Raw genomic sequence first — 27,573 nt, forward strand, 5'->3', positions numbered from 1 at the left:
AACTTGCACCATAATGATCTCCTTCTTCTTACCTTCTTTCTTTTCAACCTTTTTCTGCAAGGGGGTCATTGTATATGCTCACACAGATGTTAGCTACAGTACAGTATTAATAAACTCTTGTCATATACTGTATTTAATGTAACTGGCAACATGGCAGCAGAGGAAAGGGTCTATATCAGCAGGCAGCTTGACCTAGAATGAAGTAAAGCATTCCTAAGTTTCTTCTTGTTTGAAAAAGCAAAGGACTGTCCATAGGTACTTTGAAGTGACAAAAAATACACTAGTGCCAGTTGTGGGCACCTTCCAATGTTTTGAAAAATCACCGATTTCTGCCAAATGCCATGGCCTGAGACCAAGCATCTGAGCATGGGAGACGATCACCCACAATCCCACAGCAAGAGAGAATCATTGGCTCAGTCATGATCATGTGACATTTGGCATCAGGTACTACTTGTCAAGACATCACTCATTTATCAAGTGAAAATTTATTAGAAATGTCGGGGTGCCTGGATGGCTCAGTCAGTTAAGTGACCAACTTTGGCTCAGGGCACGATCTTACAGTTTGTGGGTTTGAGCCCACAATGGGCTCTGTACTGACAGCAGAGGGTTGACTAGATCTTCTGTCTCCCTCTTTCTCTGCCTCTCTCCTGCTAGCACTCTCTCTCTCTCTCCAAATTAAATTAAAAAAATCATTTAAATCTATTAGAAATGTTTGCTTGTCTTGCGGAACACTCACTGAACAAGTTACTTGCAATCCAAGGTTTTATTGTATATGTTTATGGTCAAATAATTTTGACAAGGGTGCCAAAAAAATTCAATGGGGAAAATATCTTTCCACAAATGGTTCTGGAACAATGAAATAGTTTTATTAAAAGGAATGAAATTAGACTCCTACCTCATGTCATATAAAAAATTAACTCAAAAGTTATCAGGGATATAAACATAGGAGCTAAAACTATAAAACTTTTGACATTTACATAAGAGTAATCCTTCATGATTTTGGATTTAGCTATTTTTTAAATATATGAAAAAGCATAGGCAACAAACAAAATAAATTATACTTCAACAAAATTTAAAAAAATGTGTACTTCAAAGGATGCTATCATCAATAAAATGAAAAGATAACCAAAGAATAGAGAATATATTTGCAATCATATAGTTTATATGGGTATAGAACCCAGAATATATAAAGAAGTTTTATAAGTCAATAATCAAGAGACAAATAACACATTGGGAGAATTTTGAATGGACATTTCTTTAAGGAAGATATACAAATACCCAATAAGCACATGAAAAGATGTTCAATAGTATTAGTACTTAGATAAATGTACAAAATCACAATAAGATACTACTTCAAAATGTGGTACAAATAGATATGCAATGGATATGAATTGGCCACAAAAGAAATGGTGCATGGTACATGCTATAGTATGGATGAACCTTGACAACATCACGCTAAATGAAATAAGGCAGACAAAAAAAGCCATATGTTACATGATTCCATTTACATGAAATGCCCAGAATATGCAAATATAAAGAATACTGAAACTTCATTCATGATTCCTTAGGGCTTTGGGGATGTGGATATTGAGAAATGATAGCTATAGCATGTGGGCTTTCTTTATAGTAATAAACATATTCCAGAATTAGATAGCACTGATGGGGCACAGTGTCATATACTATAAACCACTAAATCGTATGCTTTGTAAGTGTTAATTTGTGGTATATGACTTAGATCTTAATTAAAAAATAACTCAACAATAAGAAAATAAGCAACCTGATAATTAATGGGCATAATATTTGAATGCACACTTAATCACAGAAGACTTGTGGTGGATGATAAATGAGCACATTAGGAAGTCATCAATATCATTAGTAATACAAGAAAGCAAAGACATCATCAGTTATGACTACACACATATATTAGAATTGCAAAAACAATTTTAAAAGTAAAAAATGAAAAAAAAATCCAAATGCCCCTCCCCCACTCATGCTCTGTTTCTCTCTCTCTCTCTCAAAAATGAATAAACGTTAAAAAAAATAAAAATGAAAAAATAAAATAAAATTCAGCTTCTGGCTTCTTTAGATTATGTTCTAACAATTTAATACTGTAGGTAATTTACTCAATTATTTGGAAAATAATATTAATTCATGGAGTTCTCAAAGATAAAAAATGGAGGAATAAATGGTTGTGGAAGAAAATAATAGATATAGAAGACAAAATGTAAACAAACTAACTAATGGCATTTAGTCATGCACACACTAGAAGAATTACAACAAAAATCAGTATTAAAGGATGTAAAACTATAACATTTTCCTGAGTTGCAGAACCATATATTCAAAAACAGAAGTATCCATAATCCAAGAATATATTAGAGCTTTATTTTACCTCCTTTCATGTTCCCACTAAAATTAGTAAATACATGAAAGTATGTAAAATAAAATCAATGACAATTATAGGAGACCTTTCTCTGAACACGAAAAATTTCAGCTTATTTTTGAAACATTGGTAGAGGAGAGGTAATCAGTAAAATGGAGGAGAGACGATACATGTATTTGGAAATAGTAAAGAAGTATCTGGGAAGCTGAGTTGTAAAGCAGAAATCCTAAAAAGATTGAGGTTAGTATATCAGGGAATACTAAATATGTGGGTCAGCTAAAGAGAATTGGGTAAAATTCTGAATGATAAATACATATGAACAAAGCAAACATCTCTTCCTTGGAATCTCAGATTTTTAAATAGCCAGGCTTGTATTCCCATTAATGGCATTAAAGCTTTTAGTTTTTTGCCCAAATAATTTTTTTTCAATTAATATTTTTGTTTTGGTCCACTGTATACCTTGTTATTCAGCCATCTCCCAGTGATTTTGGTTATTTATCAGGCCTCCGAATATAGGTGAATTTGTTTATGAAGTTTTGTAAATGGGATAAAAGCCAAACTGTGTTTCCCTGTGCCTTTGAAAACAAAGGCATGTCAGAAAAAAAAATTAAAGCACAATAAGTTATTTTGCACTCAGAAGAGGAGTATATGCATTCATATTCATAAAGTGACAACACAATGGACAACGTGTCCAAAGTATTTTTTGTTCTGTTTTAATTCTATATAAATTATCTGACTTCAGATGTCATATTGATATCAGAAGTTTTTTTTTTAATTTTTAACTTTTTTTTTTTTTAATTTTGAGACAGAGATGGAGAGAATGAGAAGGAGAGAGGAGGAGAGACAAAATCCCAAGCAAGCTCTGCACAGCCAGCGGAGAGTCTAATGAAGGGTTCGAACTTACAACCCTATGAGATCATTACCTGAGCCTAAGTCAAGAGTTGGATGCTTAACCAACTGAGCCACCCAGGCACCCCTGTTATCAGAAGTGTTTAAAACACAAAACTATACCAAATGACTGGATAATTATATTTATAGTGCTAAGTCTATTGTAATTAAAATAACTAGGGATATTAGATCTACCCTTTGTCCATAAATTAATTTACTTTTTCTTTATTGAAACCTCTGTTTTATTTGTGATCATTAAAATTTAGTTACCACTCCCAAGTTGTACAACCATTTTTTTTTTTTTTTTTTTTGCTAATAAATAATGTTAAATGTAAGAGATGGCCTAGTTACAATACTTGATACTCAGTGATATACCCAAATATTCTGAAGTAACCCTATTCATCTGGCATTTGATTCTGGAGTTTAATTCCAAAATTAATGACCTCAAGTATCTTCTGTTAGAACATGTATTATTAGGGGCGCCTGGGTGGCTCAGTCGGTTGAGCGTCCGACTTCACTCAGGTCACGATCTCACGGTCCGTGAGTTCGAGCCCCGCGTCGGGCTCTGTGCTGACAGCTCAGAGCCTGGAGCCTGCTTCAGATTCTGTGTCTCCCTCTCTCTCTGGCCCTCCCCCCGTTCATGCTCTGTCTCTCTCGGTCTCAAAAATAAATAAATGTTTAAAAAAAAAAAAAAAGAACATGTATTATTAGTATTCAGCACCTGTCATGGTTTGAAAGAAAATGAATAAAAATTAGAATAAGATATTAATGAGGAGAAAAATATGTTGTTTGCTACTGGGCTACACATTCTCATTTTTGAAATATTCTTCCTTCAAAGCTTAAGTAACTAATACACATTTTGATCTGAAATTAGTTAAAACATTGAAATATATATATATATATATATATATATATATATATATATATTCATACATCTGTAAAGTGCTAATAGAAATATGCTAAGGAGGTGCCAATGGAGTGCTAACAAGTAACTCAGGCAAAGAGAGTATTCAGGTATTCAGGAAAAGTGATAATGAAGATCTTGTTAATGACACTTCATTAAATAGGTGTTGGAATTCATATTATCTTTTATTCTCTTTCATTTTAATAATATAGGGAAATATGTATTTTTTGAATGTAAATGAATATAACACTTGTGATATAAACACAATAATGCCTCCCCCCAAGATGTCCAAACCCTAATCTCTGGAATTTGTGAATATATTCTCTTAAATAGCAAAAAGGACTTTGTAAATGTGATTAAAGTAAGGACCTTCAGATAGGTACACTATTCTGGATTATCTGGGTTAGCACGATGTTATCACAAAAGTCCTTAAAATTGTTATAGAAAGAGATGTAAAAAAAAAGCAAAATCAGAGAGAAATTTGAAGATGCTATCTTTGTGGCTTTGAAGATGGAACAGGGGCACAGTCCAAGAAATGCAGACACCCTTTAGAATCTGGAAAAGGCAAGGGAGTGGATGTTCTCCTAGAGCCTCGAGAAGGAACATAGTCATGACATCACCTTGATTTTAGTCCAGTGAGAAACACTTTGTATTTCTTACTTCAATAATACAATAAACAAAATTTCTTTGCTTAATGTAACTAAGATGGTAGCAATTTGTTACCACAGCAATAGGAATCAATACTACACCATTTTGCAAAAAGGTGCCAATTTATAATTCATCTCTAATCTGGAAACTGAACAGACATGAATGACACTTTCCATGAGCCAAGCTGTTACTTTTTTCTCCTTTAAGAAATATCCAAGATTGCCTATAATAGAGAGAATAGTCAAATTTCTACTTCTGATAGCCACCCTCAATAAATGCACTAAAATGACTAAATCAGAACTTGTAGTTTTCAAACATATTTATAGGTAGACTAGAATATTATTTTATATCTCTTTAGATAACTTTCATATCTATGTTTGTTTCATGTAACCTCCCTTTGTGCAGTACAATAAACTAAAGCTCAATGTTAAGTATTTCTACAGGTATAAGAGAGGAAGGATGTGGATAGTTATAAAAGATATTTATTGACCTTCTGTTTCCAAGACATCATTTCATTAATCTTCACCATCAGATATAAATAAGATTCATTCATTATACTAAGTATCCACCAGAACCAAAAGTATAAAATGTTAAGCAGGTTTTAACTGCAGAAACATGAGTAAGGACATTCAGTCCCTGAGTCCCTGCTATCAGAATTCTTTATCATCTCCAACTCCTCCTAAGAAAGACCTATGTAAAATCCCCAGGGACCAGTAAGACTGACAGGACACATACTTCTAGAAGTCTTTATTCAATATTCTTTCTAAATAGTAACTAATAATTATAGTTTAATTTAGATAATCCAGATAAGTATCTAGGTTTTGTTAATTTCCCCAACTTTGTAGACTTTTTGTTCCAGTTATGGTACTCTACACCTGAACCAATGGTTCATATTAAGAATTTATGTTATTCCAAGGTTGGAGCCCCTCATAAATCTGAAAATCCTCCCAGGATCAGAAACTTGAGTCTTGTTTTGAAATTTAGCTTGGTGACAAGGTCTCTGCTGTTTGCTAAGAAGTAGCGACTGTTCTCCCAGCCTTTGTCACAATTCGAACATGGTCCAATTCATCCCTACTATTCTATTGGATTTCTATACTCCAAATATTTTCACAGATAAACTACTTTTAGTCTGGATTTACAACTTTCAGATACTATATTCTACTAGTTGGTTAGATATTTATAAATATCTAGATTATAAATATAAATATATTTATATAAATATAAATATCTAAATTAGATATATATAAATTATTATATACATTATATATATTATATATATAATATATATATATATATATATATATATATATATATATATTATATATAATTAAGTAATCAGTGGGCACATGTGCAGTGCAACAGTAAGCCCAGACTGGTTTATCCCAACAGAATGTCTCACACTCTATTTCCTTGCCCTGTATCTTAACTGGCTAGGCAACTCTCCCATAATTTAATGTATCATGAAATACAAAACATTTGTACTTTAGCTTTTTTTAAGTTTATTTATTTGAGAGGACGAGGGAAAGTGCAAGGGGGAAAGTACAGAGAAGGAGGTTCCACACTACACTGTCACCATAGAGCCCAATACAGGGCTTGAACTCATGAAAGCATGACCTAAGCCAAGGTAAGAGTCATACGCTTAAAAGTTCTACATCTGTTACTTTATTTTACTATGCAGAGCCTTCTGTTGTTTTTCCTGTAGAAAAACTAATTCCTAATTTTTATTTGAAATGAGAAAATAATGGGATAAATCTAAGTAAAGGTGAAGTGCTATTCAATACCAAAGCAAAATTTCATACACTTGATACCAAGGAATATTAAAAATTAAACTTGTCCACAAATGATTTTGAAAAAAGTCAATGCCTGATATATACCTCACAAATAAAGAGGTAATGTAAGATACTGTTATATGCAACAGATAACTCCAAACATGTGTGTGCAGGTGTATGTGTGAACATATACACACTTATATTCATTTATATTAACGTGTGTATCACCTTTGAAAATGCCACCTCAAATTTCATATTAATGGAATGTAGGCAATAAATATGTATTAAAAGCCAAAATTCTGGGCTGCCTGAGTGGCTCAGTCAGTTAATCATGCAGCCCTTGATTTTGGCTCAGGTCATGATCTCACAGTTCATGATTTCGAGTCTTGTGTCAGGCTCCACACTGATAGCAGTGCGGAGCCTGCTTGGGATCCTCTCTGTCTGCCTCTCCCCCACTTGCTCTTTCTCTCTCAAAATAAATAAATCAACTTAACAAAACAAAACAAAATTCTAGAGGTGCCTGGGTGGCTCAGTTGGTTAAACATCTGACTCTTGATCTTGGATCAGGTCATGATATCAACAGTTTGTGGGATTGGGCACCATGTGGGACTCTGCTGACAAGGCAGAGCCTGCTTGGAATTCTCTCTCCCTCTCTCTCTGCCCTTTCCCTCTCTATCTCTCTCTCTCAAAATAAATAAATAAACTTAAAAAAAATTCTAAACAAAGGTCAGTTAAGTAGTCAGAGTTACAATAATAGATCAGTCAGTACTCTGATATTTTATCAATGTTCCATAAAATGCTGTTATTCCCAGAAGTAAGATTTCCTCTAGGACATGCTAATTATATTATAAATTGTATTAAGAATAGTGCAAGTCATGTTACATTGAGTTGTTTAATGTGGGTTGCTAAATCTAATAGTTAAGTGCATATTTTATGGGCAGAAAAAAATGTGGTTTTAAACAAAACCTGACAAATCAGAGGTGTGATTTTCCAACCCCACAGAAGTTTATCTTCCAGTACTTCCCATATATGATCTATTTGTTTGTTTGTTTGTTTGTTTGTTTGTTTGTTTGTTTAGAACATGAGCAGGAGGTGGGCAGAGAGAGAGGGAGAAAAAGAATCCCAAGCAGGCTCCACACTGTCAGCACAGAGCCTGATGTCGGTCTTGAACTCATGAGCCATGAGATCATGATCTAAGCCGAAATCAAGAATCGGATGCTCAACCGACTGAGCCACCCATATGTCCCATGATTTGTGACATCTTTTTAATGTTTATCTTTGAAAATCACTAATATTTTAATTTTAGAAAGTAAAGCCAACATTATTGAAACATTTCTTATCTATAGTGTTTTCTTGGATTTAAACTGTTTTAAACTGTTCTTCAATTCAACCTTTCCAGGATAGTTCTCTGTGTTTCATCACCCTACATTTACTTATCAGTCCATGCTGAAATGGCCTTCCTTCTACCACTTTCTTAAAAAACCTCATATAAATGTTTAGTTCACTGCAATGTCTCTAAAGCCAATAGACATTTCCCTCCCCATTTGTTGATTTGCTGTGGTTAGAACACTGGATGTGAAATCTACTCCCTTAACAAGCTTTGAAGTATTCAATACAATACTGTTAACTCTGAGTACAATATTGTAGAGCAGAACTCTAGAATAACTGAAACTTTATTCCCATTGGATAACAACTCCTCATTCCCCCTCCTCCCTAGCCCTAGCAACCACGATTCTACTCTCTGATTCCATGAGTTTGTCTATTTGAGGTACCTTGTATAAGACATAGTTCTTATTTATCTGTGTGTGAAACAAGCACTATTGACCTCTCTTCCTTCTTGAAATATTGTATCCCTTTGGCTTCTGTACCATAAAACTCTATTGGGGCTTCCCCTGTTCCCTTGGTCTCTATCTTCTTTTCAGACTCTACCTTCTAGAGTTTCCCCAAGTCTTGGTAGTAAGATCTTTTCTCCTCTCCCTATTTATTCCTGAAGCCCGAAGTTGCAAAACATACCTATATAAAAATGACTTACAAATTTACCTAAAAGCTCTCCCCTCAACTCTGGACTCTTTTACTCATGGTTTAATTGCATTATTTCATTTCAGATATTCTAAGAGGAAATAAAACATCAAATGTACAAAACCAAAATGTTGACTTTCTTCATTCCCTCTCCCATACTACCCTTTGCCCTTCTCCACTCCAAAAAATAAACCTTGATTGGAAGATGGGTCTTCCAGTGTCATTTATCTCAGTGAATTTACATAATTATATAAGCCATAAACTTAGGAGTCGTATTTGACCTTTCTATATAAGACACTTGTACCAAATTCATCACTAAGTTCAGAGTATTTTTCTTTCTTCACCACTACCTTCTCGATTAGCTGTCATCTCACATCTCCATTCCAAGCACACTGGCTGGCTTGAAGTTTCTGAAGCCAGAGTGTCTTTGCCCTTGCCCATCTGAATGTAGTTCTGTTTACTCCTTCCCTTAAAGATTTATTAAACAATGAACCGGTTTTTACATTTCAAATATCTGTTCAATTGTATCTTCCTAAAGGAAACATAATTGACCTCTCTAATATGATAAATCTCCTATGACATGTTCTAATGGAAATATGTACCACTGAGTCAAAGTACATATTATGGTTGTACCTTTATGGTAATGCTTGTGAATATTTATTATTTTTTTTAATTTTTTTTCAACGTTTATTTATTTTTGGGACAGAGAGAGACAGCGCATGAACGGGGGAGGGGCAGAGAGAGAGGGAGACACAGAATCGGAAACAGGCTCCAGGCTCTGAGCCATCAGCCCAGAGCCCGATGCGGGGCTTGAACTCACAGACCGCAAGATCGTGACCTGGCTGAAGTCGGACGCTTAACCGACTGCACCACCCAGGCGCCCCAATGCTTGTGAATATTTAATAAATGTTTGTCTTTTCCAATAGGATTTAATTATGCTGAGTGCAGGGTTCTACTCTTGTTTTCAACATCCAATCTATCCCCCAAACCTAGAATAAGTAGGTGTTCAATAAGCATTTAATAAATAAGTCACCATGGGGGCACCTGGGTGGCTGAGTTGGTTGAGTGTCTGACTCTTGATTTCAGTTCAGGTTATGATTCCAGGGTCACGGGATCAAGCCCTGCCTTGGGCTCCACACTGAGCATGGAGCCTACATAATTTTCTCTATCTTTCCCTCTGCTCCTCACCCCTGCTCAGACACACACACACACACACACACACACACACACACACACTCTCTCTCTCTCTCTCTCTCTCTGTCTCTCTCTCTCTCTCTCTGTCTCTCTCAAATAAAATTAAATAAATAAACCACCATGTGGTATACCTTAAATGCATACAATTCTTTGGTCAATAGAGTTAAAAAAAAAACAAAAACATAAAATGAGACCCATTGACCAAAGTCTTTATATTTCCTTATACATCACATTCCTCATACATAAAAATGATAATAAATAAGATGAATTAGTCACATGTTTGATATAAACATTCCATGTATTCTGGCATTCAAATGAAAAAATTTAGACAGAACATGATTTTCTTTCTGTTAATTGTGAATCAGTAATTAAAGTAGGAAAAAGGCAGAAGGAAGTAATAGTGACCAGTGAATCAAAATTTGACAATATGAGATCAAGTTTCCAAAGGTTATGAGACAAAATAATAATAATAATAATAATAATAATAATAATATAACTTGATTATTGGTAATAATTTCTTGCAATCAATTGTTACTGAATTCTGGATTCTTCCTGCCACTATTTTCCTACTTACTGTTAGTACTAAGCTTCCATTTTATTTTATTTATTTATTTTTTTTGTTTATTTATTTATTTTTTTGGGACAGAGAGAGACAGAGCATGAACGGGGGAGGGGCAGAGAGAGAGGGAGACACAGAATCGGAAACAGGCTCCAGGCTCCGAGCCATCAGCCCAGAGCCTGACGCGGGGCTCGAACTCACGGACCGTGAGATCGTGACCTGGCTGAAGTCGGATGCTTAACCGACTGCGCCACCCAGGCGCCCCTAAGCTTCCATTTTATTGGAATTGACCACTGTTATATTTTATAATATCATATATAGTATTTTTTCCTATTATTTTCATTTTATTCCATATAAGATAGCAAAGGAATTTGTTATCAATGAATTTGAAGTCTAATTGAAATTATAAAGAAGTAAGGTTATGGGTTTTATATCCTATGAAAACAGCCAGAACAAATTATTTTAATTGCATAGCGGCATAAAATCAGTCTGTCATTTGCCTATTTCTCAATATTACTCAGAGATGCACCACTTATGAATATTTAAAAGAAAATACTGCTTTAATTGGCACTATTGTAGATAAAAATAAATAAAAGAATTTCACTTGCAAATATTCTTCTAAATCATTTTAGAGAATCATCCTTTTAAAGGCAAATCTGTGAAAGCTCTTAAATGTGCATAAGGTTTGAGATCAATATAATACATTAATTAGAAACTGAAATTTAAAGCATTTCCTTCAAAGTAATTTTCCTTTGATGACTGATTACATAATATGGCTTATGGAGTTGTATTCTATAATTGATTATCAAATTCATATTATAAACCATCATTTTCAATTATACTAAAGAATGTACCATGCATGCTAGAATTTTCAACTCCAGGGAAGCAATAGAGGAGACTCTAAGTATATCTATATTTAGCATATCAATATGTGTAACGTAAGTTGAGGCTTTTGTTTTGCAGTTAAGTAATGCTGAATTTAGGTAAACAAATTTTGGTTACATCCAGAGTATGTTTCATTTGTATTGGCCTTCAATTTTACGAAAAGTATATTTTATATTGTTCTGTTTTCTTAGAAGAAAGAAACAAAGGGGTAAATGAAATATTTGTTGGGTTTCAAGACACACAATTGAACACATATAATAGGAGTGAAATTGAAACTTGGAATTTGTTGTTGGGTATGTTGAATCTCAGGTAAATTAGAAGTTTAACCATGAAACAACTTTTGTTCTAGAAATGTAATAGAATTTTTTGCTGATCTGAATCAAAAAAGAAAATGACGTGAAACAAATCTTTCAATTTCTCTTATTCTTAAAGAAGTTTCTCTGCCCTCTAGAAAATGCTATAAAGTGCTATTATTTAATTTGTAATTCACATCAATTAAATTTAATATTTTAAGGTGGCTACTCTCATTGTCTATCCATTAAGCAAGTGAATACATGGAAAAGACATATCACTGAATTTATAGGTTGCTTTACCTCAGCAATTTTCTAAGGGCAGTGTGTTAACCTCTGTGGCAATCATATACTATTTCAGATGGTCCCCGAGGTCATAACTACGTTCACATTAATACTAAGATCTAATTGCCTTTTTTTCTGTGTCGGTATTTTCAGTCATGCTGCAAAATAGTGACAGGTATAACTCTTGATGACTGAATAAATATAAAGGCAGTGCCACTAAACTACACTGGTATATCCCCAGCATCTAGATATCTAAAACACATATGGACATCATAGGCACACACTAAATATTAAAGAATAAATGAACTACTATCCAAATTGCCCATGAAGACTTTCTTTCTCAGTTACCATAGTTCATAGGCTCCACCCATATCTGGAGAGGAACTGCCTCAATTATTTTATTCAATTAGTTATCTACAATATGTTTTCTATATAGTACTTGTTATTCTAAATATGTTTATGCAAAATAAAAAAAAATAAAAAAGTAAAATACTTTCATAATACGTTAGATTTTCTCATACTAATTCATGCAAGCGGTTATCATCTAAGATAAATAACGTTTCCTGATACACAGTGATTGGAATGTATAATCTGCTAGGACTTGAAAAGGCTTGAATAAAGAATCGTTGTAATTAGTGGTTGGCTTATTTCTCCAAATGCTTTAATACTCTCGAAATTATTGGCATTTTTTGGTACGATAATGCATTAGTAATTCCACCCGAGGTCATCATACCTTTCATTCAATACACCTTCTACAGACACTTCTCTGTTTGACACACACCACATGAAATGAGATCTTTACTTTCCTGGTATATTGCTCTTTATTCTATGTAATTATGAGTTTGTGATATCACATGAAGAAATAAGTGACTTAATGGTCCCTTTGGCTATATTCTACTTCACCCCTTGCTGATATTGTTAGAAGAGGCATATATGCAGCAGAGGTAGACTTTCCCTGAAAATTGACACAGTGCCGCTGGCGAAGATGGTATTTTCTAATATCTGATAGAGACAGATGGAAAGATAGTAGATTAAGAAGGTAAAACATCAAATCCTTGAGGTATTATTTTCCCAAAGAAAGCTCCAAAACTGTAAAACTACAAAAGACACAGAGAAACCACAGGGCATCTGCTTTCCTGGTTCTTGCTAAAATAGCAGTCTCACTATAGCATACGCCTGAAAATAACAGAACTCTATAGTAACTATACTGAAATTAAAAGTTACTAAAGCAAAAATAAAACCCACAAAAAATAAATAAGGACTAATGTTGAACGAAAAAATATACATATCAGATGTCAAATATCAATACGCTGAATATTAGTTTAATTTCTAGATACACTACAACATGTTGTGAAGATATGATTCTCTTGTTAATTTTGTGACCTTGGATAACACTCCTTAGGACTGCCTATTTTATCCATTGTCATTCCCAGAAGATTTTTTTAGAAATCAGAACTTTACTTCTCTATGATTATTATCTACAACAGACGACCTAAAATTGTTCAGTGTACACTTGGGGATGCAAGTTGACAGAGGATGAAATCCTACTGTATCCCAGTGAGGGGTATATTGGTTAGGTAGCCATGTACAATGACAAGAGACAGGCTTTGGGGTTGGATAATCCTCCAGTTTTAGCTGAATAGGACTAGAAAATAACCCCTGAGACTCTGTACTCTTGTCTGAAAAACAGCATAACAATATTTACCTTTTAGCATTTTTCGTTAAAGAATTGGCAATTTAGGGTCTCCTGAGTGGCTTGGTCAGTTAAGCATCTGACTTCGGCATAGGTCATGATCCACTTGTGGTTCATGAGTTCAAGCCCAGCAACAGGCTGTCTGCTGTCAGCACAGAGCCCACTCTGTCTCCTTCTCCCTGCCTCTCCCCTCCTCTTGCAAAAATAAATAAACATCAAAAACAATGAGAATTTATATGAAGTGCCTAAAGTGTCATTTAGCAATTATATTTTTAAAGATTATAAATCCGAAGACTAGCACATCTCTTTTTACCTCTATCCAGTCCAACGTTATCAATGTCCAGTATTACTGCAGAAAACAGCACCAACCAGATGGTGCAAAGCTTTATAGCGGCATGGGGTGGTGACTCCAGAGGAGCTGGACCATGTTGATTAAATATTTATTTATTCAGATATTCATCCAGCTATTTATCCTTTCCCTCATTAATTCATACAACCAAAATGTACATAACGTTTCTGGTATCATGGTAACGCCTCCCTAGATGTTCACCACACTTTCTTTCTTTTTTCTTTCTGCTTGGGTACACAACTAGAGTTGATTTCAGAACCTTCCTCACACTTGGTTGTAGCCATGTAACTACATAATGGCCAGTGAAATCTCAGCAGATATAACGTAATGTATTTTTGCCCATACAAAAAGTATCATGTAATTTTCACAATATTCTCTCCCTATCTGGTGACTGGATGTCAATTCTAAGACATTTAGTGAATATGGCATTTTCTTGATTATCCAAGTCCTAAAGGACTATGCATAGTAGAGAACACCCAACCTCTATGCTTTACATAAATGAGTAATAAACTTCAATGAAAAAAAATGCATCAGTTGTAGTTTTTATTGATAGCAACTACCATTACTTTAAAAAAATTGTACCTCTAAGTTCTGAACAACTTCTGTTCTTCACTCAGTGGTAAACCAAACACAATCTTTGGGCAGAATATTGCAGACTTTATTGAAAAATCCCAAAATGCAAGAAGTCACAAGTAATATAAATAGTCACATGATGGAGATGAGATATATGCATGGGACAAAAGAGAAAGACTTGATTTCTTTTATTTATTAATTTTTTAAATGTTTATTTATTTTTGAGACAGAGAGAGAGCATGAACAGGGGAAGGGCAGAGAGAGAGGGAGATACAGAGTCTGAAGCAGGCTCCAGGCTCTGAGCTGTCAGCACAGAGCCCGACTCAGGGCTCAAACTCTGGAACTGCAAGATCATGACCTGAGCCAAAGTCAGACGCTTAACTGGCTGAGCCACCCGGGTGCCCCAGAAAGACCTGATTTCTTTTTTTTTTTTTTAATTTTTTTTTTCAACGTTTATTTATTTTTGGGACAGAGAGAGGCAGAGCATGAACGGGGGAGGGGCAGAGAGAGAGGGAGACACAGAATCGGAAACAGGCTCCAGGCTCCGAGCCATCAGCCCAGACCCTGACGCGGGGCTCGAACTCACGGACCGCGAGATCGTGACCTGGCTGAAATCGGATGCTTAACCGACTGCGTCACCCAGGTGCCCCAAGACCTGATTTCTTAAGAGGGGTGAAGAGAAAGTACTTACAGAAAGAGGCTGCTAGTGACATTTATTTTGAAGGAGTAAATGGAGTGAGGAGGGTAGGAAGTTGTCTCAGCAAATGGTGCTTATCTACCTATCAGTCATCTATCCGTCATCTATCTATTCAGTATACCTTGCACAGCATCTGCGCAAAATTAATGAGTTTATCTTTTGTTTATCTTTCAAATATTAGGCAGAAGAAGCATTAATGAGTCTAGCTGCTGTCTTAGTCTTAAATGAATACTGCTTTTAAATCACCTTCTGGCCCATACCCATATTGAAGTAGATTTCTCTTGGTAAGAAATATATGTTAAATATTACCTCCTAATCCTCAACCAGGTGTTCTCTGGCCTTCAGGTGGGAAATAAGCACATATTCTAGAATGAGAAATTTGGAGCACAATTTCTTTCTCTGTCACTTACTTATTAGCTGTGTGATTTTTAAGATGAATTTCAACCTCACTGATCTCAACTGTTCCATGAGAAAGTAGGCTCTATATCTTCTCATCTCAAATTCTTCTACATTATAAATCTTTGGCAGTGTGAGCTACATTCTCCTTGGGAATCCTTGTATGAATCTCACTATTATTCCTCTCCCAAGCAAACCACTACACTGGCTCTCTGAATGATATGATCCGCATTTCTCTGGGTTAACTACAGATCCTCTCTTCCTGTCTCCTTCCTAACCTTATTTCATCACATAGTTGCTCACTGGCTAGTCTAATCCTCCATATATGAGCCCTCCAATACAAAAATTATAAGACACTAAGCCATTATCAAAACCATAATGTGTCTGGCTGATTTTAACTGCCAACTTTGATGAGGGAAAGAAGACCTTTCTCTTCTATTTCTCCAGTGAGTCTATGAGTTTGTAAGTCGTGTGCATGAGGTCAGAGGTGGGGATTGAAATACAAATCTCTATCTATGAAATATTTAGAACCTCTATTATCATTGTATGAATTTATGCTCAACAATCGGTTTTAAAATATATAGACTCCTTATATTTGAAAAGCACTTTAAAGCACTTCAGTGTTCTTAAATGGTTTGTTTCTCTCACAACTAAACATTTTAAATTAAAAATATGTCATATAACCCTTTAATAATACAGAGTGTTCAAGTTCTGCTTATAGGATTTCCTATTTGAACCAAACCCCTGTGAGGAAAAGCAGATACAGTTATGGTTAATTCCTTATCATTCATCTTATTTTATGCAATTTCACATTCTAATATCAACCCTCTATTTCCCTTGATGGCTCTCCTGCAATGCATATTAAATCAATGAATGATTACATGCATGGGTGGTATAAATGATGTACTCTACCTAATTCAAAATCTAATAACCAAAAGTAGTTTCCATACGAATTTTTTTCAAAGATAGATTTAGACATAACATGGCATTGTGTTTAGTATTCATTGGGGAACAAATGGGTTTCTGAAGCATTGTAAAGACAACTATTCTTGTTAAATCCTGGTAATGCTTTTGTTTTTACATTCTTAAATGAAAATATAGAACCAGTAGAATTATTAGTTGGGGTAGGAACTTAATTGATAAAATAAACGGGAGAATTGAGACAATTAATTGGATAATTCAGTTGTAAAGCTTTATTTGGTATAAAATGTGTTGCCTGCTTTTCTATTTTTGTCAACTCACAATATAATTGTTCAACTCTATTTCCCCCTACACATATCAACTGTATAAAAATGCCATTCTATATTTTGTATATGAAATTTTACATGTTGACGGCATTTACTAAGTATGTTCACCCTATTCCCATTCATGGGGTAATAATTGTTATTATTATAATAGTACCAACAACAATATCATATAGTGCTTACTGTGCTGTATGGTGCTTGCTCTGATAATTTTACATGGACTTATTTAAGCCACCTAAAAGTCCTATGAAGTAGAAATATTATTTGCAGTATAATATGGAGAAATGGGGGTACAAAAAAGATTAAGCTATCTGTCCAAGTTCATATAGCCAAGGGTGAGAGCAATATTTTATCGCTCAAAAGACAGATGTAATAGGACAGAAAACAAGAGTCACAATAGGAGAGAAAGCAAACATATCTGTTTCTATATCTATATCTGGTACCTGTTTGTGTAACTATATTGTAGCATATGCAGTCTGTAGAAGAGTTGAAAGGGGGAAAAAAGGTATTGCAGGAAGAGGTGCAGGGTCTTAAAGATATAAGATGAAAAGGAGGAATTTGCCCTAAAGTTAAGTCCCTTTGGATGGGATGAAATAAAGGGAGATTTCTGTGGAATCTGTATAAGAAGATGAGACCCAGGTTTCAGGCAACGTCTTAGGACACAACCAAATCCAAGTGAGGAATGGCTTCAGAATGCTTCTCTGAAGATAGATCCATAGATCCGCCTGTCTCACTGATGGCATGGAACAACACTAAGGTCCAAATGTGAAAGCGGCACATGACAAGGACAACAGATAACCCCCGTGGCCTGTCAGAAGGCTGTCAAACACCTCCTCATCTGACTTTCTAAATGAACCTCAAACACTAATAAAATGATTCTATGCAAATAACGCATCTGACACTAAAAAATTATACATTTATAAAAAATGAAGGGAAGAATATGTTTTTAAGTTTACATACTGAGAGAGAGAGAGAGAGAGAGAACACACATATATATATATGTGTATATATATATATAATCTTTTAAATTCTTAAAATATGAAGTGTACTCGTTTCATGTACCAAAAATTCAAGTTCAGAAGCATTAATTTAGTTAACCAAATTCATCTCTTATATAGACAGGATGGGAATTGAAGCCAAATATTGTTTTCTCCAAAGTAGATGTTCCTAATCAGAAAGCAAATAAATTATACCCTTCTCATTCTTAGAAATATCCTACATATTTTCCTAGACCTTGACCAATTGAGTGACTCAGCGCTAAACATTAAAGGAAACTGTTCTTCACAGAGAATTAGTTCAAGGTAAAATTCTTCAGATTGTTCACTTTCTCTGGCAGATTCCACCCTATTTCATGTTAGGGATAATGCCAGCCTTAACACGAGAGACAGCAACATGTATGATATAATTTGTCGATTGTTTTTTAATGTTAATTTATTTTTGAGACAGAGAGAGCAAGCACAAGCAGGGGAGGGCATAGAAAGAGAGAGACAGAGAATCCCAAGCAGGCTCCATGCTGTCAGCTCAGAGCTCGATGTGGGGCTCCAACCCATGAACCATGACATCATGGCCTGAGCCCAAACTGAGTTGGACACTTAACCAACTGAGTCATCCAGGAGCCCCTAATTTGCTGGTTTCAGGGATTCATCACTGAATTTAAATGTGATTTGGAACGTACTATAAGATAGGGTACAAATACCTAACAACAGAAACTATATGGGACAGAGGTAGGCATGGAAATTGTTAGTGTTGCACCGCAACCTGGAAGGTATAGATGGCACGGTGTATCCTAAACATGAATGATAACGGAAGGATTGTGGTGGCTATAGTGCAGGCAGAGAATTACAGGATTTAATGGAATTCATCTGTGTTCACTGTGTGTCCCTGCAGTAGAGCACAGCCATACTAGATGAAAGTCCACTAATTGGGGGGCGCCTGGGTGGCTCAGTCGGTTGAGCGGCGGACTTTAGCTCAGGTCACGATCTCGCAGTCCATGAGTTCGAGCCCCGCATCGAGCTCTGTGCTGACAGCTCGAAGCCTGGAGCCTGTTTTGGATTCTGTGTCTCCTTCTCTCTGACCCTCCCCCATTCATGCTCTGTCTCTCTCTGTCTCAAAAATAAATGAGCATTAAAAAAAAAAAAAAGAAAGTCCACTAATTGGGATTAGTTTGGGAACTGTGCTCATCTTTGTTTACTTCAACTATAAATCTTAGACATTATTTTGGCTATCTTTTGTTTTTTAAGTTTATTTATTTTGAGAGGGAGAACATGAGCAGGTGAGGAGTAGAAAGAGAGGGAGGAGAGACAGAATCCCAAGGAGGCACCTCATTGTCAGTGAGGAGCCCCACGCAGGGCTGGAACTCATGAGCTGTGAGATCGTGACCTGAGCCAAAATTAGGAGTCAGATGCTTCACTGACTGAGCCATCCAGGTGCCCCTTGAATATCTTTTTGCTAACATGAAAGTAGCAGTGAATGCAAAGACTATATTCCAAATATCCCACCTGAGAAGAATTTAACCTAAACTAATTCTAAATTGTCAAAAACTAAAGAATTTACTGCAAAAAAAAGGGATATACAACAGCATTCTAAATTCTTAGACGATAATCATGCCAATGTGTATTTGGCTATATATAAAAATAAGTGGTTATGTGGGGGTTACTATGTTTTCAAAACAATTTAAACAATCAAATAAAAATAATTTTTATTAAGTTTTGAGATTTGATATATAAATTTGTTCTTTCTTCTGAAGGATATAGCAAATTTAACAAGCATTTTCAGTACGATAGCCTTTAGGAAAATAAACTCCCAAACATATTGAAATTTAGATACATTTGTACATTCAATTTTCTTTTTAATGTTAATATGAATCATTAATGACAACATTAAACATTTACTGACTTAATTTTTTTTTTTTTTTTTTTTTTTTTTTTTTTTTTTTTTTTTACTGTGGCAAGCCTTGCAGTGAGAGGCAGTATTGCATATTAATGAAAAGTATGAACTCTGGAATGAGATGCCTTGATCCAAATCCTAACCCAGTTAGTGTCTGTGCAGCATTGAGAAGACTTGTAACATTTTGGGGACTCAGTTGTGTTAAATGGGGAAAACAAAGACATCTCTCTCATAAAATTTTGGGTAAACAAAAGGTAAGTAAACAAAAAACTAAGACCAAACATTTATTATTAGCTAAATTATCACTTGTACACAATAATTTCAACCTGTAATATAGTGAAATTCAAGTTCTCTTAAATTTCCCACTATTATTTGAAATTAATAAACCCTCTTATATTCTTCTACTTAAAATAAAAAGCTTAAAGCAATTACTCAATCAAGCATCTCAAATAGCCAAGTTTCTTGATCTTCTGAACAAATTTTCATAAAAGATTCAAGAGTTTACATTAGCAAATATTCATCAATTTCTCAACTATGCACGCAAAAGGAACACTCTAATTTTCATTAGCCATTTTTTCTTCTTGATGTTACCGTGGCTGAAAATGGTGCATCCATGAAAGAAAAAATGAAGGGTCATTTATGAAACAGTTTTGAGGTAAATTCTTAGCCGGGTAAGGATTCCCACCAACCATGTTGTCTGACCAGGATATAAGATCCGGAGCTAAAGAACTACTGCACGTTTTTCTCTCATGACTAAGACTACTGTGCCAATTTTATATTTTATATTTTATATTTTTATGCCAATAGTATGCCAGTATGGTGCTGTGGATTGAACTGTGTGCTCAAAATTCATATGTTGAAGCCTTAACTACCAGTGTCCCTGGACTTGGAGATAGGGCCTATAAGGAGGTAATTAACATTGATGAGATTATAAGTATGGGGTCCTTAATACAATAGGATTAGTGTCTTAAAAAAAACAGCAGAGCTCATTCTCTTATGTACATGTTCTCCTCTTCTCTGCCTCTCTCTCCACTCCCCCCCCCACCTTCATTATGTGCACAAAAGAAGGTCATATGAGCACCCAAGATAGTGGTTGCCTACAAGCCAGGAAGAGATCTTCACCATGATGTCAACCTGATCTCAGACTTCAAGCCTCTGGAACTGAGAAAACAAATGTCTGTTGCTCAAGCCACCCAGTCTGCAGTATTTTTTTTTACAGCATCCCTAGCGAATAAAACACATGAAGTACGAAGTACCTTTTTTTTTTCATTTTTACAAACTGCATTGTCTCATTAGGTTATATAAAATTATTTAATCTTAACTAAGGGTGGTTTACCACTTCATTCAGTCCTGAAATATTTTCATACTTTTCTAACACATGGGTCCAAAATTCTTGGGGTTATTTAAGGAACATATGACTGCATTCTGCCTATCTCTTGCTTTGAATGACTATAACAACATGCTTCTGAAGTCATTCTTAAAAATAGATAATAAATGTTGAGCATCCCAGTAGATTTAATCAAGATGTATCTTCTAAATAGAATCAGAAATTCACATGGAGAGATGATTAAATAGGCAAAAATTAAAAATACATTAATGGCCTAAGGAAAACTATGAGAAAATAAAAAGTAAAAGAGAAGAAATAAATACTCTTTGGACACAGAAAGGATAAGAATTCTCACTTGGAAAACTGAATTAACTTGGTGGAGAGCAAACTTGAAAACCTGTCCCCAGAGATTTTAGAAAATAACATAGAGATAAACACGAGGCTACATGGGAGATACAAGAATAGAACGAATATTAAACATGGATATTTTTAAGTGGTTTTAACTCCATTAGGCCTTTACCTTCTGGTTGTGATATAGACAGTCACTAGAGATCATCACTTTGAGACAAGCAACAAAAAGCTACACAATGTCAGATTTAAAACCTGTGTGAGAATTGTGGGTATAAAGAAATTGCAATTAAGCAACTTCAAGAAAGTAATGAACTTTCCATAGGATAGAAGAGACCCATTTTTGTTTGCTTTCCTGTTAGAATAATAATATCAAGAGGGGTCTGACACAGTCGGGATAAGAGCAACTAGAATAACTGTAGTGATTGTTGACCACTCCACATTGTCTAGCAAGAAGGATTACATCATAAAGAGTCCCACCTACAGGCTCAGTCAGTTAAGCATCTGACTTCAGCTCAGGTCATTATCTCACGGTTTGTGAGCTCAAGCTCCACGTAGGGCTCTGTGCTGACAGCTCAGAGCCTGGAGCCTATTTTGGATTCTATGTCTCCCTCACTCACTCTGCCCCTCCCCCATTCTCTCTCTCTCTCTCTTTCTCTCTCAAAAATAAACATTAAAAAAAAATAATAAAATTTTTCTTTAAAAATGAGAAAAATCCGGGAGGTGTAATATTCTAATAAAGTAAGAGTAGACCCAAAAAGCAGATCTAGAATATGTGGAGTAGTGATGATTACAAAAAAAGAAAAATAAAGGATAAACTTTTATGACTCTGAAGAAAAATGTACATCTTCATATTTAAAACATTTTCTTAGCCTTTGCTTGCTGAATAAATGAATATATACATATATAAATACATAAATAGAAGATTTTTTTGTATCTAAACATGATCTAGCAGATGACACAAATCCAAATATCAAATAAAGAAATTTTATAATGTTCTATGTGAAAAGAACATATAAATAGGAAAAGAAGCCAGAAAATAGCTTTGTGTTTGTAACTATCCTTTGTTGATACAAAATGACTATAACTCAAAGCATTTCTACCCATCGTATACCATACCACATTCCTTTGTGACAGTATCATAAATGTATCTAAATTGGTACATAAAAACAGTAAACCAATCATATAAACTTTTTGAGTAAATTAGTCTGGGTTACATGTACCTTGGTGTGATGAAAAGTAATTCAGATTATAAATCTCAAGACAAGGAAAGTAAAGTGCTTAAAAATTTTGTGTAGCCACATATAAATTTTACTTTAATAAATCTGACTTATTTTTTAAATTATGACTAAGTATACTTAGAATATATTATTATATTTAAAGTTAAAATTAAATATATAGTTGGGGCGCCAGGGTGGTTCAGTCGGTTAAACGTCCAACTTCGGCCCAGGTCATGATCTCACAGTTCGTGAGTTCAAGCCCCACCTCAGGCTCTGTGCTGACAGCTTGGAGCCTGGAGTCTGCTTCGGATTCTGTGTCTCCTCTCTCTGCCCCTCCCCAGCTCATGCTCACACTCTGTCTCTGTCAAAAATAAAGAAACTTAAAAACATTTTTTTTAATTATAAAAAATTATATAGTTATTCTAAATTTAATATAATAATGTGTTGTGGGCAGTGACTGTGCTCTTGTTTACACAAAGAACAACTAAAATTGCTAAAATAAAACTTAAAAATTTCATTGTAGTAAATATTCAATACCATCTCAACAGAGCAGGAATTTTGAAGTGAGTAATGAAGAGGTATCAACATTCTGAAGATGTCGTTTAGTAAAAATATTACAAATCACAGAAGACAAAAGTAAATGTAGGTTGAGGGAAGAAGGGATATGAGTAATTATGTTAAATGGTACTGCTGAGAACATTGAAAAGAACACTTGCATATGGGCATATTATTAGATGATATCATACATTTATGGATAATATTGTAAGGTATGACAATATTATTGGAGTAATGTAGAAGGACAGCCTTATATTTCAAATATGTATGTAGGATTAGGTATGAGTGAAGTGTCATAAAATATGTAATTTAAGTGCAAATAGGTAAAGTAGTATCTGACTTATTTAGGTAAATGGGGAGCAATTTGGAGAGTATCATATATGTCATAACTTTTCAAAGAAAAAAAAATAAAACCTTTGTGTGTACAAATTTTTGTAGAGAGAGAAGATAACTTATTCACAACCATTATCAAGTATATTGATATTACATTTCCAAGTACATTATAGTTGGATCGATTTGGAAAATAAAATAATCCTGACAATAAGAAGATCCTTTCATACTAATACAGGAGAGAATATTCAAAGTTTATTATTGGGTAGGCATTAATGGATCAGATGCATGTAAGCTAGTGAAAAAAATGACTACAAATTAGAATAAAAAATCGGTTGTAATTTATACATTAAAGTAGGAAACAGAAAATAAGTCCTTGTATTCTCTGAAAAGACAAAGACTGTAACCTTATGAAAAATCTTCTATCCATCGATGAGAGAAAATTTTGAGTTAATTTTAGAAGTACTTATTTATATATCTAAAGGTTAGTTAGCATGTGACTTTGGAAATATCTCTAAATAATAAAAAAAAAAGAAAAGAAAAGAAAAAAGAAAAAAGAAAAAACAACAATAGAACAAAAAGAAAAGAAAAAGGGAGAGAGAGAGAAAGAGTGAGACAGAGAGAAGACACTGATCTTAATACCTACAGAGGTTTATTTATTTACAATGGTTAGAACAAGGACTTAGATTCACTATATCTCCAAGGAAACAAGAAAAGGCAGGGATAACGGTCTCTTTGCCCTTTATAAACAGAGAAGATAATTTTCATTCACACTTACAATTAATTCCTCTTCCATTACTCTTTCATGGTAATGTTATAATTTTCAAAAGTTTTCCATTGTCATATTTATTTTCTCGGTGTATTATGCAGCCACAGAAATATCTATCAAGTTCAAAGCAAAATGCAAAGTAATAAGAATTAAGGAATATGAATATAATATCAAAATAATCTCAAAAATAGGCAGAACGCCTTAATAAACATGTTTCCAAAGAAGATACACAGAAGACCCTTTCATACTTGAAAAGATGTTCAACATTATTGATCACCAGAGAATGCAAACCAAAGCCACAAAGTAATATAATCACACATCTGTTAGAATGGCTATAATCAGAAAGATAAGAAATAGAAAGCATTGACAAAGATGTACAGAAAAGGGAACCCTTGTGCACTGTGGGCAGGAATGTCAATTGATGCAACCACTACAGAAAATCCTCAACTATTTAAAAGTAGAACTGCCATATGATCCAGCAATTCCACTTCTGAGGATTTATCCAAAGAAAATAAAAATACTAATTTGAAAAGATGTACATAACCCCATGTTCACTGTAGCATTTATTTACCATAGCCAAGATATGAAAACAACCTAAGTGTTGACTATAGATGACTGGATAAAGAAAATGTGCTCTGTAAATATATACAATGGAATATTGCCATTTATAACAACATGGATGGGCCTAGAGGTGTTGTGCTAAGTGAAATAAGATAGAGAAAGACAAATACCATATGATTTGACTTATTATGTGGATCCAAAACACATGTGGAAACAAAACAAAAATAAAAAACAAGCTCATAGATACAGAGAACAGAGATGATTGACAGAAATGGGGGAAGGGGAGCAAAATGACTAAGAAGTTAAAAGGAAAAAAAAATAATATACATATAACAGCAAATCAGTCTTGTTAGAATATCATCTTTTCAGTTTAGTGAATTTCAAAGTCTATAAAACCTATGTTTCAAGCAATTGGTAGTAGTCATAGTTTGGTCCTCTTGAGATGCTGCCTTCACATGGGAAACACAAGTTCAGTTAGGTTTTTCTCTCATTTTGATAGTCTATGTGATCATGAGCTCCTGAATTGGTCCTTCCCAGTGGGGTGATTTCTTCAGAACACTTTCATGTAGTAAGAGACTCTTGGCCAATTTGAATGGCCAACTTCTTCCAGTGAATTATTTCTATCCCTTATAACTTTAGGTGTATGAGTTTTTTCAAAGAGGAGAGAATCCCTTTTAAATAGTGTAAATATAAACCACATCTTCTTTCCATTTGTAGCAGTGTGGATGGAGCTGGAGGGTATGTATTATGCTAAGTGAAATAAATCAGTCAGAGAAAGACGGATATCATATGTTTTCAATTATATGTGGAACTTGAGAAACTTAACACAAGACCAGGGGGGGGAAGGAAGGGGGTGGGAAAAAAAGCTATGAACAGAGAGGGAGGGAGGCAAACCACAAGAGACTCTTAAGTACAGAGAACAAACTGAGGGCTGATGGGAGGGTGAGGGTGAAGGGAAAATGGGTGATGAGCATTAGGGAGGGCACTTGTTGGGATGAGCACTGGGTGTTATATGTAAGCAATGAATCATGGGACTCTACCCCCAAAACCAAGAGCACATTGTATACATTGTATGTTAACCAATTTCACAATAAATTATATTAAATAAATAAATAAATAGTGTAAATAATTACAAGGGATTCAATTAAGTAGAGCATGGGATATGGTGTAATGCCCAACAAATTTCATAGCCATAACCAATAGAAGTTAAACAATAATCATGCCATGCTTACTTGAAGTAATTCTTCATTTTCTTAACAAGGCTAATAGCAAGGAAATTTTAACCCACCAGATTTCTGAATCAGAGTCAATGAGTTTTTAAGAGTTCTATTTATTTATCTATTTTACTTGTTTTGAGGAACAAGGATGATATGGAATCTGGCAGTTCATAAGATTCTGCAAATATTTGTATAATTCCTAACAGTGGAAACAAAATGAATTATTTTGCCTGATTCAATATGCTCCTCTCTTCCTTAAGTGAGAAATTTGACTGTCAAAAGTGTCTTTACCACTGTTTAGGAACCTGCCTTTGAGTAGGGAAAAATACCCAGCTATCCTAAACACTAAATAAAACTCTTAGCTTCTCTAGTGTCAAAGACTTTTGCCACCAGGTTTTAGTTAAAGTTGATACCTTAGTTTGATCTACTATCACAAAATATCATAAACTGGTGGTTTATAAGCAACAAAAATTTATTTCTATACTTGTAGAGACTGCAAGTCCAAGATCACGATCAGGCTCTGGTGAGAGCCTTCTTTTGGGTTGCAGACTGCCAATGTGTACTTGTATCCTCACAAGGCTGAGGGCAGAGAGAGAAAGCAAGTGTTATCCCAACTCTCACAGGGGCGTTAACCCCACACATAAGGCCTCCACCCCTCTGACCTCCTCTAATCCTAATTACATCCCACAGGCTCTACCTTCTAATACCCTCACATCAGGGAATAGGGTTTTAACATATGAATTTGGGGAGGACATAAACATTCAGTTTGTAAGAGTTGATCAGGAAAAATTCAATGGTGAAGAATTTTGGGAAACAAATAGAACATCTCTTTAATATGTTCTGAATAATTTTATTTGTGTATTTTAATAAAACTCTGTAAGTAAATCTGAAGTACATCTCCAATTGAAAACTACTGCCCTAGAAGAAGACATTAGATTCAAGCTAAAGGCTAAGGTTGAAATCAGGTTGATGTTTTAGAAGGAATTACTGAAATATGATTAATAATACTCCACTGTTGTTGCCTCATATCATCAGGCAAAGCACCACTAGGAGTCTGTCAAATAGAAACATATGGATATTTAAAAATCTCCAGGAATTTTCCATACAGCAAATTATGTCTTTATATTAATAACATTACACTTTTGCCCGTTAACACCTAGGGAAGGCTAAGTATCCCTGGGTAAGTGACAACAGTTCCAACACTCATCAGTAGTAATGTATCAAGTAAACCTAGTTATTTCTAGTACATATATTTCTAGTTCACATGAGTGAACAACTATTTATGATTTTTTTTCAGATGCTCTTTAAGAACACTCACTGAGAGGGGCTCCTGGGTGGCTCAGTAGATTAAGCGTCCGACTCATGATTTCAGCTCAGATCATGATCTCATGGTTCAGTTCATGGGATTGAGCCCCGCAGTGGGTTCTGCTCTGAAAGAACAGAGACTACTTGGGATTCTCCATCTCCCTCTCTCCCTGCCACTCCCCCACTCTTTCCCTCAAAAATAAATAAACATTAAAAAAAATAACCTCTAAAAAAAAACTCACAGAGAAATTTAGATATAAAAGATGTCCTTAAATCTTTAAA

The sequence above is a fragment of the Puma concolor genome, chromosome A1 (assembly GCF_028749965.1).
Source record: "Puma concolor isolate L17-30 chromosome A1, mPumCon1.1.hap2, whole genome shotgun sequence".
Lineage (NCBI taxonomy): Eukaryota > Metazoa > Chordata > Mammalia > Carnivora > Felidae > Puma > Puma concolor.